We start from the raw sequence: 14,135 nt of genomic DNA, 5'->3' as shown, positions 1-14,135 counted from the left end.
TGTTTTCTAGTTAGATTATAAGCAACTTCAGGACAGAGCTGGCTTGCTATGTTCTCCTTGGTGACCGGCAAGGTCTGAGACATAGCTGCTCATTAGATAGTTGTTGATTTATAATTATGGAGGCACAGTATTCCTCATTATGATATATCACAAGATTCTAAGCCACACCCTTATTATTGGACATTTAGATTTCTCCCCAGTTTTTAAATCGTAGGCTACATTCATGTGACACAAAACTGTTTTGTCTGGGAAATGATTTTCCAATGCCTGATATTTCACAATGTGCCTGGGGCTTTAGCGTTGGCCAGGGAAGAAGGTTGAGCACCAGAATATATGAAAAGGATTTAAGTCTCTATGTCTTGAGGGTGAGAGTCCTAAAATAGGAATTGTCAGATAAGATAGGCCAGCTGATGAACAGAAAAGACTCTTTATGCAGATAAACAGGAAGTTTAAAAACACAGGAGAAGAGGTCTAACTCTGAGTCAGAAACGCTCATTTAAAGTGTGAGGCGTTTACTCTCTTGAGAACGTGGACTCACAGAATGTTCACCCTCGGAAGAGACCTTACTCAACCCCCTCATTTCACAGATGATGCAACTCCCAGTTCAGAGGATCAGGGATCTGCCCAAGGACATCATGCTGCTGGAGGCAGACGATCTAGCCTTGTCTGGCAGGGGTGGGAGTGAGTGAGCTGGTTATTCTGACCCAGTCATGTTCTGGTTTCTAGAAGGAGTACCTTGAATCACCAGTGCCCGGCTTTTGCACTTTGGCAAGCACCTTATCCTCATTTATATGGTCCTGTCTCTTTCATAAGAGCCTTTTGGCTGTGATTTCTTCAAGCCCCACCATGGCCCTTTTAAATAACATTGTCTCTTCCTTCATTACTATTTGTTATCACTAGACTCCTAAGCCCAGTCTCTTGGGTGGGGGCAGTGGTGTATGAATATAGGGTTTAAGGGTAGATGTATACTACTATGCTCACTGGAGGAAAGCCTGATGCTGGATAGCTGCCACAGTGGGGAGCAACACATTAGTTAACCTACTTTAGTGTGTGCAACCCGAAGTCCAGTTGTTTAAGGCCCTGTGCTATGATTAGCATTTCCAGGAGAGCAAAGTGTTGAAGGTGTTTAGAGAACACATAATAGGAAATGAAAAATGAGGTTTAGAAGATAGTGGTATTAAGGAGGGCAGGTATTGCACGGAGCACTGGGTGTTATACGCAAACAATGAATCATGGAACACTACATCTAAAACTAATGATGTAATGTATGGTGACATAACATAATAAAATAAAATTAAAAAAAAAAAGATAGTGGTAGACTTCTTAAGGGTACAGCCATGCCACATACAGACATTTGAAGAAAGTGGTAGAAGAATGGCACCATTTATGAAAGCCTGTTCTATGCCAGCCACTTTACTTTCTTTGAGGTGGGTATTGAGATCCCAAGAGCACATGGTAGAGAAAGTGTCACAATTGGGAATTGTATCTAGTTCATACAACTATATCGTTCTTCCATTATATCAGGGTCCTAACCTGGGAGAAGTTCAACTGGTACAAGGAAACCTTGATGTGAGCTTTAAAGCTATCACTCGAAGTGTTACTTGGCACCAGAGGATATAAAGATGGGGCATTCAGGGAGCTCTCAGGAGACAGTTCAGCTCATACAAGGACTTTTGGTAGAGTCAGAGTGACTGGACGTAAAATGGGCCTCCTGGGGAGGTAGCAAATTCCCTATCCCTGGAAGAGGTTTGGTAGAAATGAAGATTAGAGCCCTGTATCAGATGAGTGGCTGATCTTTGAAGATCCTTCAAGTTCCAGTGGTCTATGAAATTAAAGCTGGACAAAGTCATACATGTGTTTTGTTTTGTTTTGAGATCCTCTGCTATACCCAAAATGCAATCCACTGCGTGAGATTCCTACAGACTGCCATTAGTTAAATCTTTCTTTCTTTTTCAGCTAACTCCCCAAGCATTTTTCTGGGTTTTCTGCTCATTCTTTGCCATGACGTCCAGGTGCCAAAGAAGGGATTTTAAGGGCTTCTTTGCTTTTAATTTTTTTTTTTCCCCCACAGGTTGTGAAATGAGAATCATTCATTCAGGAGTGAGCTGGGAAAGCTGTTTTCAGACTGGGTGGCAGAGACCATTCCTTTGGTGGTCTTCAATCAGTCTTAAGCATTGTAGGTTTACAAATTTAATTTTACTTCTCCACTCAAGAGTAGCCAAGCTCTGGTGAAGCAGTTCACCTAGCACAACTCACAGGAATTTAATTAGTAGACCAAAATTCTAATTCACTAATTTACAGTGGAACAGATAATCCCAAAAGCTCGGACTGTGTGTTTTCTTCCTTGAAGGTAAACCCACTTGAGCGAGAGAATTAAATTTAGGCAGTTGCTAAGTAAATATGGAATCAGAGCAGAGGAAGTTGAATAGCCTAAGAGATTTTTATCAATTCTGACAGCTAGATCCATTCTTCATCAAAGAGACAGATTTTCCAGGTGAACATGCTCTAGAAAAATCTTGGGACTTGGAGTCAAAAGCCATAGATTTATGTTCTGACCTTGAATTATAAGCTATGTGAAACTGGGAAAGTCACTCAAACAGCTCTGGGTTTCAGTTTCCTCTGCTGTTTTAGAGATTGAATCAGTTAACGTATGGGAAAGGGCTTTGTATACTCTGGTGTCCTATATACATGTTAGCATTAGTCTAATTGTGTTAGGCTCCTTTCTTTTAGGGAGTCCCTTGGACAACAGCCTTGGTGTCCCATCTTCATTCTCCCCCTAGACTAGTCTGTAGGTTTTGCCGACTGACATCAAATATCTTTTGTGGTATAAGGACATTCCATCTGCCAGTGTCCAGCTGGATTTGGAAACAAGGGGTAGATTGAAACAAATCCAAGAAATTGGTATTTGTCCTTCCTAGGTATATGAACTTGCATTATCTTTTTAATTTTAGCCGCTTATAGTGAATTATTTTCAAGAGCCTGATGGTTTTGAGAGAAATTTGAGTTCCATTATTTCAGCCCCCTTGAAGTTTTAGTTTTATATTCGAACTGAACTGCAGAGGGCCCCAGTATTAATCACTTGCCTGCCATTATATTCTGATTCCATTACCTCTACTCTCTTAACTCTGAAGCCAGTCTCCCTGAACAGACCTCGTGAGGGTGACATGTGCAGCTTTCTTCTGTAGGGGATGAGGCTTGTCTGATTATGGGAATCCCCTGCTCTTTATCTTTCTGAAGAATGCATGTTTTCGGGGCCTTTTCTGTGGAGAGCAAGGAGCGAATGCAGGATGTTGAGCTGGCAGCATCTGTTTTCCCACTGGCTGCATGTTTCCATTGGCATCTACTTACAGTCCTAACCCTTTGCCACAAACTAGGGAGTCTTATCTGCTCTTGGTTCAACAGAGAACAACCCCACGGCCCCAAACCACATCTGAGGCCCTTAGAACAGCTGGGAGAGGCGTGGGAGAGGAGCTATGGGGGTCTGTGGCTGTCGGGGGTTTGGAAGAGAGTCTGGGGAAGCTCTGGTAAGACAGCCCAGCCCTTCCAGAGTAGTCCTGCATCTCTCATCTTAAATCCGGAAGGCCCGAGTGGTGAAAGGAAACAAACATTTATTAAGTGCTGTCTCATGAGCCAGACAATGTGCTTTATATACAGGCATTCGTTGAATACAACATCCCTTTAGAACAGGGCGTTAATGGAATAGGCGTTACGTTTCTTCCTTTGGTAGATGGGGCCCTGAGGCTCAGAAAGATGCAGTGACTTGCTCAGGGTTACACAGCTTGCTCCAAAGCCTGAATCCTTTCCACTGAACATCCGGCAGGCACGACAGTGAGAGGGAGCAGACTTTCCAGGCTCTTTTCTCTCTTCCGTTCTCAGTTTCCCTTCCATTTCTCTAGTCTAGGTCCATCCCAAAAAGCAGCCTGTTTCATGCAGGTCAACAGGAAGGTGAATTTGAATGGTCTGATCGTTAAGTATCTTAGATCCCAGAATATCCCCCTGTAAGCAATAAAACGTGGCGCCCAGACTGCTCAGCACCTTTTGTTTTTGCCGTTTGTTCCTTGCATCATTTGCATCATGTATGCTCCCATGCCCTTGGAATTTTATGACTCCACACAGCAGATATTTCCTCCTTGAGAGCCAGTCCCTTCCCAGCCCCTCCTTCCATCTGTTTAGGGAATGTGAGGGTGAACTGAGACCTACCAAAGCTCAAAACCAGGGGACGAGGGCTGTAGGAGGCCATACTTCTGTCCTTAGGCAGCACACGTGGCTTCCTAGCCCATCTCAAGGTTTCTAGACAGATGGGCTAGAAGCTTTTTGTGATCCATAAATACATAGAAATGGCTTTGTTCTTTCCTCATCTTTCCTGGTGACCCGTGTCCTCGTGTGGAAGTCCTACACAGTCAGGAAATTCTTCTCTTACAATTAACCCAAGTCTCTCTTATTTCCATTTATGTCCATTTCCTCCTCCTTCTCTTATTGCAGAGAAAATGGAAGAAATCCCCTTAAATCTTCTTTTCCTCTTAGCTAAAGGCTTACTGGCTCTAAGTTGCACTTGGGTTCTAATTCTGGAAGTTTTCATCATTTTCATTGTTCTTTATTATTATTGCCCTTCCCACTTTCTCCATATGCTTCCTCAAGGGTAAAATCCAAACAGGATCCAGTATTATTTTGCATGGGTTTCAGTTCTTTGGAATGGAGCCTGTGGCTTACCCTGACCCTAAATGGGAAACTCCACTGGGCCTGACCATGGATGGAGAAAAGAATGAGAAAGGAAAAAGGACTGACTCCCTCTCACTGTTGTGCCTGCCGGATCCCAGCAGAATGTCAGATCTCCTGAGGTGGGAGGTTTAGCCAGCATCCCAAGGGCAGGGGTTTTGCTCTAACCCTCCTTTGTATCTCTACCTAATACTTCTACTGACTTCTTGCTGAGATGGTGTGTTGTATAATATACGGCGCCTTCAGCAAATACATGGAGACAGAGAGTAGATTTGTGGGTGCCAGAGGCTGGGGCAGGGGATTTGGAAGGGGACTGGTAACGACATGAGATTTCTTTTTGGAGAGTGGAAATGTTCCGGAATTATAGTGGTGACGATTGCACAACCTTATGAATATATCAAGAGCCCCTGAATTATATACTTTAAGAGGATGACTTCTATGGTAATATGAATTACATTTCAGTTCAAAAGAACTCAACTTTATGTTTGTGCTAATAAGTTCTTTTATAGCTGTATAATAAAAAATTGTAACAACACCACAATATATATATAAAGCCTTGGAGTTTATGAAGCACTTTCTTTCATCACAGTATCTCCTTTATTTCTTATAGAAAGCTGGTGTGAGGACTGTCTTATTGTGCCCATTTTACAGATTAGGAAATCAAGTCTCAGAGCAGTTAATTGGCTTGCTCAAGTTAGTAGCATAGCTGGTACATGGCAAAGCCAGGACTCAAAATCTGGCAGTCTGCCTCCTTGGAGCCCATATAATTCACACTGCCTGTGGATGGTAGGTTGGAGAAGCAAGCACTTAATGCTTTAAAGGAGTCACACAGTATGACTGGAAAGGATCATGGGGAGCTTCAGTCTCATCCCTCCATTTTTATGGAGATGTTGAGTTGCAAAGAGTGGAACACTTGTCCTTTGTCGTAATAGTAGAGAAATCAAAGTCACCAAAGAAAAAGATTTTGAAAACCCAAGTAGATTAGAATCAGCTTTTTCATCTCTCTTTTCCAGGCTCCTGAAAAGGCCAAAGAGGAAAGAGAGGAAACTGACCTTCCTTCTACTCTGGACTTCATTGACCTTGTTTTACTACTTAACCTCAGAAACCCTATGAAATAGGCATGTTTCCATCTACAGATGTCAAAGATAGTAAAGCTGAGAGAGTTTGAGTATTTCTCCCCACGAGTATTTCTCCCCACGTCAAGTAGCTAGTAAGTTGTCATTGTAAAACTAGGATTTGATCCTGATCTTCTGATGCCAAGGCTAGATCCCCTCATCACACGCAGATAGGCACCTAGCTCTCAGATAGCGCGGCTGGGTGGGCAGGTAGACATCTGCTTCCTCATCTTTCTACACCTCCTAAGGCACATGCTACATTAAAAATGGTTGACCTTGGGGCGCTTGGGGGGTGCAGTCGGTGAAGCATCAGACTCTGGGTTTCAGCTCAGGTCATGATCTCAGGGTCATGAGATGGATCCCCACTTCGGGTTCTGGGCTGGGTGTGGAGTCTGCTTGGCTCTGCCTGTCTCTCTCTCTCTCCCTCTCTAGATCTCTCCCCCCCCACCAAAAAAAGAAAAAGAAAACGATTGACCTTCCCAGTGAGAGGAGAGGGCCTAAGTTGGAGAGGCTCTGCTTCATGCTAGGAGGACGTCATGCCCAAGTCTGCTCATGGGTGAGGACCTATGCCTGTTACTGAGCGGAAGGAACCCATGTGTTTGCTCTTTTTCCACCTCCCCCTGAAAAATATTCATTTGCAATGGTCCTCCTACTTTTAAATGGAATTGCTGCCTTCAGACTTTCAAAAGGGGCCAGAAATCAGTGGTTTTGGATACTAAACAGGAAACTCAAAGCCCTTTCCGTTCCTTTGAGCTGGCTGGAAGGGCTGGGCCTGGACTATTACTTTCCTTTAAAGGACAGAAGAAAAGTGTTGTGTAATTTAAAAAACAAAACAAAACAAAACAAAAAACCCTTTCCTGGAGTCCTGAATACCAGCCTCGGTTGATCCACAACATGGAAAAGAGCTGCCTTGTTGCCTGGCAGTAAGGACAGCAAACAAATGTGTCTGACAGTCTGTTTGGGATCTCCTGGTCTGAAATCCTGTTTGCTTTGTTCTGATTGCTTCCTTAACTTCATTTCAGTCTCCCCACCTTTGGTACCACCCTCACTCAAGGGAGTGCCAGGCCGTGCCTGGGTGTGCCAGGCTGGACCGGGCCCCACAGGATACAGTGACCCAGCCGGGGCTATTCTTGTCTATTTGCAAGATGCCTGTTGGTCCAGCGGCTGTTTTTCCCATCATAAATGTTGCCTTGGCAGAGGCCCAGAGTGGAAGCCATGGCGGAAGAGCTTCCAGAGTTCTATCCCAGGAATTCAGCTGGTCCTGAGTGACAGGCTGAGCCAGCAGGTTCACTGTTACCCAGGAGGGTACCTACCCCGGGAGGTCGTGCCTCCAAGACAGCCCTTGGCAGCGTGTGGGCCTCGGCCAGCGCACTTTTCGTGGAACAGGCCTGGAGGGACCATAGTGGCCCTGGGCGGCACCTCTGGGCCTGGCTGGCATTTCTCTTCTCTGCCATGTGTCCTCCCCATCATCCCCTACTCTCTAGGAATTCTAGGCTATGCCAGGCTAGGGAAATTACTCATAGGCCCTGCCCTGAAGCAGACAGAAACCCCCAGATTGGCCCCCAGACTTTTAAAATCACCTATCCCCACTAGTAAAATGTTTGAGTATATACTCCTAATATATGGATACTTGTAAGTGGCACATACTGCTATAGGATATGTATATTATAAACCTATGTTCAAAGAAATGATTAATAATTATAATTTAGAAAGGAAGAAAAAAATTGTTTTTCAAATCTTACTTATTGAAGCTATGTGATTTAATACGTTCTTTTAAAATTATTGGTTTATCACTTTCTGATATAGTAATTCTAAGGTATGTCCTAATGATATTTTTCAGTACTTTATCTTAACAATTTCCCTTGCTGAAAAGTTCTTACAAGAAAGGTAGATTCAAATGCAACATTAGCATGTTTGTGCCTATGAAAATCATGATCCCCATGCTCCAACCCATTTACCCAATTACACAAAGGTTTTTGCAGAACTTTCAGTTGCTCTTTGGAATACTTTTGAGTAGATTAGGAAATTGTTTCTTCCTAATTGTCTAAATACAGAAATACAGTGTACAGATGGGAGATTGTAGAGATGGCTTATTTTAAAATTTTTATTGGATTTAAATTTTCTTTAATTTTACAAAGTAAAATTCACTCTTTGGTATACAGTCCTATGAGTTGATAAATACTTGGTCTTATAGCCACCCTCATAATGAAGATAACAATTCTGTCTCCCCCGTTACTCCTTGTAGTCAAATTCTCCTCCTACCCATAACCTTTGGCAATCACTTACTTTAGCCTGATGCATTTCAGATTCATCCATGTTGGTATGTGTATCAACACGTGGTTCCTTTTTATTGCAGACTACCATTATATGGGTGGTATCGTTTTATCCAGTCACCAACTGAGAGATATTTAGGTTGTTTCCAGTTCTGGACAATTAAGAATAAAGCCGCTCTGAAAACATTCTCCTGCAGGTTTTTGCGTGAGCATAGGTTTTCATTTAACTTGGGTAAATGAAACCACCAAGCTCTTGTCCAAAGTGGTTATGCTGTTTTGCAATGTATGAGAGAGTTCTGGTTGCTACACATTCTTGACTTGGTTTTGTCAGCTTATAAAAATTTAAGCATTCTAATAGGTGCATGGTGATATCTCACTTTTTTTTTCTTTTTTTAACTTATGACTACCATTTTATTTTATTTTATTTATTGTTTATTTATTTATTCGACAGAGAGATAGCGAGAGCAGGAACACAGCAGGGAGAGTGGGAGAGCGAGAAGCAGGCTTCCTGCTGAGCAGAGAGCCCGATGTGGGACTCGATCCCAGGACCCTGGGATCATGACCTGAGCTGAAGGCAGATGCTTAATGACTGAGCCACCCAGGCGCCCATGACTACCATTTTATTATAAAGGATACAACTCAGGAACAGCCAAATGGTAGAGATCCATAGAGTCAAAAGATGAGGGTAGAGTGGAGGGTGGAGCTTTCATGCCCTTTCAGGGCACATCACTCACTGAGCACTTTGATGTCTTCACCAACCTGGAAGTTCTCAGAATCTCATTGTTCCAGAGTTTTTTTGTTTTTATTTTTGTCTTTAATTTTTTATTTAAATTAAATTAATTAACATTTGGTGTATTAGTAGTTTCAGAGGTAGAGGTCAGTGATTCATCAGTCTTATATGATACCCAGTGCTCATTACATCACGTGCCCTCCTTAATGTCCATCACCCAGTAACCCCATCCCTCCACCCCCTCCCCTCCAGCAACCCTCAGTTTATTTCCTATGATTAAGAGTCTCTTGTGGTTTGTCTCCCTTTCTGATTTTGTCTTGTTTTATTTTTCCCTCCCTTCCCCTATGATCCTCTGTTTTGTTTCCTAAATTCCATATGTGAGCGAGATCATATGATAATTGTCTTTCTCTGACTTATTCGCTTAGCATAATACCCTCTATAGTTCCATCCACGTTGTTGCAAATGGCAAGATTTCTTTTTTTTTTTTGATGGCTGAATAGTATTCCATTGTATATATACACCAGATCTTCTTTATCCATTCACCTGTCGATGGACATCTGGGCTCTTTCCATAGTTTGGCTGTTGTGGAAATTGCTGCTATAAACATTGGGGTGCAGGTGCCCCTTCGGAACACTACATTTGTATCTTTGGGGTAAATCCCTAGTAATGCAATTGTTGGGTCCTAGGGTGACTCTATTTTCAACTTTTTGAGGAACCTCCATACTGTTTTCCAGAGTGGCTGCACCAGCTTGCATTCCCACCAACAGTGTAGGAGGGTTCCCCTTTCTCCGCATCCTCGCCAACATCTGTGGTTTCCTGACTTGTTAATTTTAGCCATTCTGACTGGTGTGAGGTGGTATCTCATTGTGGTTTTGATCTCATTGTGTTTTTAATTTGCACTTACCCCAGTGACTAGTGATGCTGAGCATCTTTTCATGTGACTACTTACCATCTGTTTATCTTTGGTGAAGTCTGTTCAAATCTTTGGCTCATTTTATTTTTTATTTAAAACTTTTTTTGAGGTTTTTTTTTTTTTTTTAAATATTTTATTTATTTATTTGACAGAGACACAGCGAGAGAGGGAACACAAGCAGGGGGAGTGGGAGAGGGAGAAGCAGGCTTCCCGCCGAGCAGGGAGCCCGATGCGGGGCTCGATCCCAGGACCCTGGGATCGTGACCTGAGCCGAAGGCAGACGCTTAACGACTGAGCCACCCAGGCGCCCCGAGGTTATTTTTTGAGTTTTGTTTTTTTTGGCTGGGTATAGTACACTTTATTGGTGATACATGATAAGGTAGGGTTCCCCTAGTCCCTCCCTTTCTTCGGGGGTCTGGGATGTAAACTGTCTAGAGGTCATGAGATTCTCAGTGTGTCAGGGGATGAGTTGGAGCAAGGACTCCCCAGCAGCTGAGGGCCTCTCTCTTCCTCTTGCTCTCCCTGGGGCTGGTTGTCCAGGGGGCTTTTACTCCTTGGAGGCCATATGGACCATAAGGTCCACCACCTGGTTGCTGTAGCCAAATTCATTGTCATACCAGGAAATGAGCTTGACATACTGGAACATGTAGACCACATAGTTGAGGTCAGTGAAGGTGTCACTGATGGTGACAGTATCCACGTTGCCAGAGTTGAAAGCAGCCCTGGTGACCAGGTGCCCAATATGACCAAATCCATTTACTCTGACATGACCATTGTGTCTCGGGGATGTGGCTGGCACTGCACCAGAAGATTCTGATGTCTGACGAATGGGTTAGGAGCAGAGAGCCTCTTTTGCTCATTTTAAAATTGGGGCATTTGTTCTTTATTGTTGAATTTTGAGAGTTCTTTATATATTTCAGGTACAAGTGCTTTGTCATATATGTGATTTCCAGATATTTTTTCCCCAGTCTATGACTTAACTTTTCTCTTTATCGGTTTTTCAGAGTAAGTTTGAAATTTTGATGAAGTTCAGTTTAGCAGTCTTTTTCTTTTATAAATTGTTTCTGGGGCAGGATCTAAGAAATCTTTTCTAACACAAAGATTTCCACCTGCATTTCCTTCCAAATATCATTCGTTTTGAATCAATTTTTTGTACAGTCATGTCAGTTCTAAACTACAAAGATCATATAAAACGAATACATTGCCAGATACCAGTTCTCTCCATAGCATAAGTTCCTTTTGAAAAGAAGTTATATTCTCATTCCCTGTGGAAATGTCACCTATTCTTTAAAGGGACAGATTTTTGTGGGTTTATTCTTTTGGAAAATATTGCAGAATAAGAGTACCATACGAATGTCAAGCTCCTTTTTACAGCAAAGGCCAAAGAGTTTGGAATGCTTATCTTTTTACAAAAGGAAAATGTATAACTTCTTTACGTTTTTAAGTACTTTGATGTAAATGAACCTCTTCGTGGTGAGCTATCCTATACAAAAAATTGCAAGGATCCTACTGTTTAAATACCCTGTTTTTTAGATTTTATTTATTTATTTTGGGGGGCGGAGAGAGAGAATGAACAGGGGGAAGGGGCAGAGGCAGAGGGAGAGAGAGAATCCTCAGACTCCCTGCTGAGCACAGAGCCCAACGCGGGGCTCAATCTCAGGACCTTGAAATCATGACCGGAACCGAAATGACCAACTGACTGAGCCACCCAGGAGCCCCAAATATCCTGTTTCGTTTCGTTTTGTTTTGTTTTAAATTAAGATTAGTCTCATTTTTGACATCCTGTTGCACAGAAAACAACGGTGTTCACGATAAGCTGAAAGCAGACTGAAGGGTACGACTATCACACCACACGCACGCGTACGAGAGCCCCACACTTCCTTCTAGATGCCTGTGCGCACATGACACTAGCCCAGGGAAGATCCCAGTGGCAAATCTCTGACTGTTTAGTGAAACCTTTTTTTTAAGATAAAAGTATAAAAAGAAGGAAAGAAAGAAAGATAAAAGTAGATTAAAAATTCAGGTGTTTTTTTCCCCCTACCCTGATTGTCTTATATACCTTCTGGGGATGCCTCTACCCTGGAAAGTCTTAGATGCTGCTTCTCTCCCTGCATTCCCAATTGTCTCTAGGTATAGCAGATCTGTGTTTGTTTGGGAAATAAATGCCTTGTCCTGTTATAAATGGTAGAGCTGTGTTGCTTTGTGTTGTCCTCTTCCTGTCTGCTTTCTTCTAGAATTTATTTTCCCATAGTCTCATTCTTCTAAGCTCCAAACTTGAAGTTTGTAACAAATGTTTCTTAGAAGATGACACTCCTGATTATCCATAATGTAGAACCAGGAATCATAAAAGAACATAATTTTAGAGCTGTAAGGGGACTTGGAAGGTTGACTAGTCCAAATCCCTTATGAAAATCAAAAAATACAAAGGAACTGTGGTTAAATCCATAGAATGGAATACGATTCAGCAATAAAAAGGGAATGAGCTTTTTTTTTTTTCCCCTTAAAGATTGTGTTTATTTATTTGAGCAAGAGAGATGAGGGGAGAGAGGGATAAGCACACTCCACGCTGAGCAGGGAGCTGGACGCGAAGCTCCATCTCACGACCCTGAGATCATGACCTGAGTGGAAACCAAGAGTCCGAAGCTTAACTGACGGGACCACCCAGGTGCCCCAGGGAATGAGCTTTTGATAAAATGCAACAACATGGATGAATCTTGGAAGAATGATGCTGTGTGAGAGAAGCCAGACAAAAAGCACTACATACTATGTGATTTCACTTATAAAAAACCGGAAAATGCAAGCGGCAGTGATGGCAGTGGGTGCCTGTGGATGAGTGGGAAAGGATTAAGGAGGGGAGGGAAGGCAATAAGGTGAAGAGGGACAAGAGGAAACTTCTGGGTATGACAGTCGTGATTGCGGTGATGGTTTCACAGGTAGATACAAATAGTGCACTTTACATAGGTACGGTTTACGACATCACTTATACATCAGTAAAGCCACTTAAAGAAATAAAGGAAATTAGAGGCAGTTCACCTGTGGAGTAAATAATAAATGCTTACAGTATACCAGACTCATGTGCTCTGTGCTAGGGGTTCAGAGAGAGTGAAGACGTGGCCCGTACCTTCAGGGAGCTCCCCATCTAGTGAGGTTGTTAGAAAATAAACATATCAATTAGATCCAGTATGTTAAGTGCTAAGAAACAGGCACAGACAGGGCACAGGAGGAGTCTAGAACATGGGGGCCAACGGGTGCCTCTTCAGGGGGAGGTCAGGGAAAGCCTTACGGAAGAGAGCAAGCTGAGCCGAGGCGTGGAAGAGCCTTCCCATCTGAGGGAACGTCATGGGCAAATTGGTGAGATGGCAAGTTCCAGGGAACTGCGTGTGGTTCGGCCTGACTAGAGCAGAGGACACTATAGCGAGAGAAGGGACCGCAGAGGTTGGTGGGGCCAGACGGTGAAGCTTTGGCTTCCCTGCCAGTGCTTGGGTGTCTTTGTGCTCCAGGGTTGAACTAACAGGTTGTCTAAATCCATAGTCTGTGTCACAGGGACACTGTCTCTTCCAAACACTTGGCATAAACCTACAGGTTTTCAAGGCTGGGACACTCCTATTCCTGCTTCATTCCAGCCTGGGAGTTTCTTCTGTTCCCCAGGAATGTTTCAAAGCCCAAAGGGAAGAGCTGGTTTAGGTCTGAGCAGCAGCTGGGAAACATCTGCTTGCTTCTTGGCGCTACCCCTGGAAGCACAGGCCTCTGGTGCGTTTGCATGTTGGAGGCAACCAACAGTCCAGCTGCCCCAAAGGCAGCTTTTTCCGCGAGTCCGAAATCTTGCCTTTCTTTCTGGCTGGTGGCCTTGATCCCTGAAGTCCGGTATTTCTGACGATGGCGGTCTTGCGTGCAGTGATCTGTGTCCTGTCTGGTTCTCTCCTACCCTCTGGTCCTCTGTTAACTAGTCACCACTGGATTTCTCCAGCCACGGAGTAATAGAGGTCATGGGAGAGTCCCTTATTTTATTTGTTTTTAGAGTGGTTTTCGGAGAGGACTAGGACGTTGGATCCAGAGTACGACTGTCAGACCACATTAAAAATGCAGGCAGCAGTGCAGTACGCGGATGGCTCATGTCAGCTGGACCTGTTGGTGTCACCAGAGGAGGGAAACACGGCGAGGGCCTGTCTTAATGGAATAGATGCCAAACTGCGTGGCAAGCCCTGGCTCACGTTTCTCCAGCTTCTGCCACCCTTCAGCCGGAAGAGAACAGCTCATATTGAAGCTGGAATTTAAAATGGGATTGCTGCTTAATGAGCGTTGATGTGATCTAGAGATCAAGTTGCTTGCACCTCAAAAGGAGAGTGCCCATGCTCCCAGTCAGGAGGATTGTTACTCTTACGGCAGTT

The 14,135-nt window shown here is 43.5% G+C and overlaps 1 protein-coding gene across 3 annotated transcripts in view; it reads left to right on the top strand.

Annotated features, from left to right (window-relative positions):
• Positions 1 to 14,135, top strand: part of YPEL2 (yippee like 2) — a 94,684-nt gene that overhangs the window by 38,348 nt on the left and 42,201 nt on the right. The gene's annotated exons all lie outside the window — the stretch shown is intronic.

The sequence above is a fragment of the Mirounga leonina genome, unplaced genomic scaffold (genome assembly GCF_011800145.1).
Source record: "Mirounga leonina isolate KUSES-001 unplaced genomic scaffold, KU_Mleo_1.0 Mir_200, whole genome shotgun sequence".
NCBI lineage: Eukaryota > Metazoa > Chordata > Mammalia > Carnivora > Phocidae > Mirounga > Mirounga leonina.
This window is presented reverse-complemented; position numbering and strand designations above follow the sequence as displayed.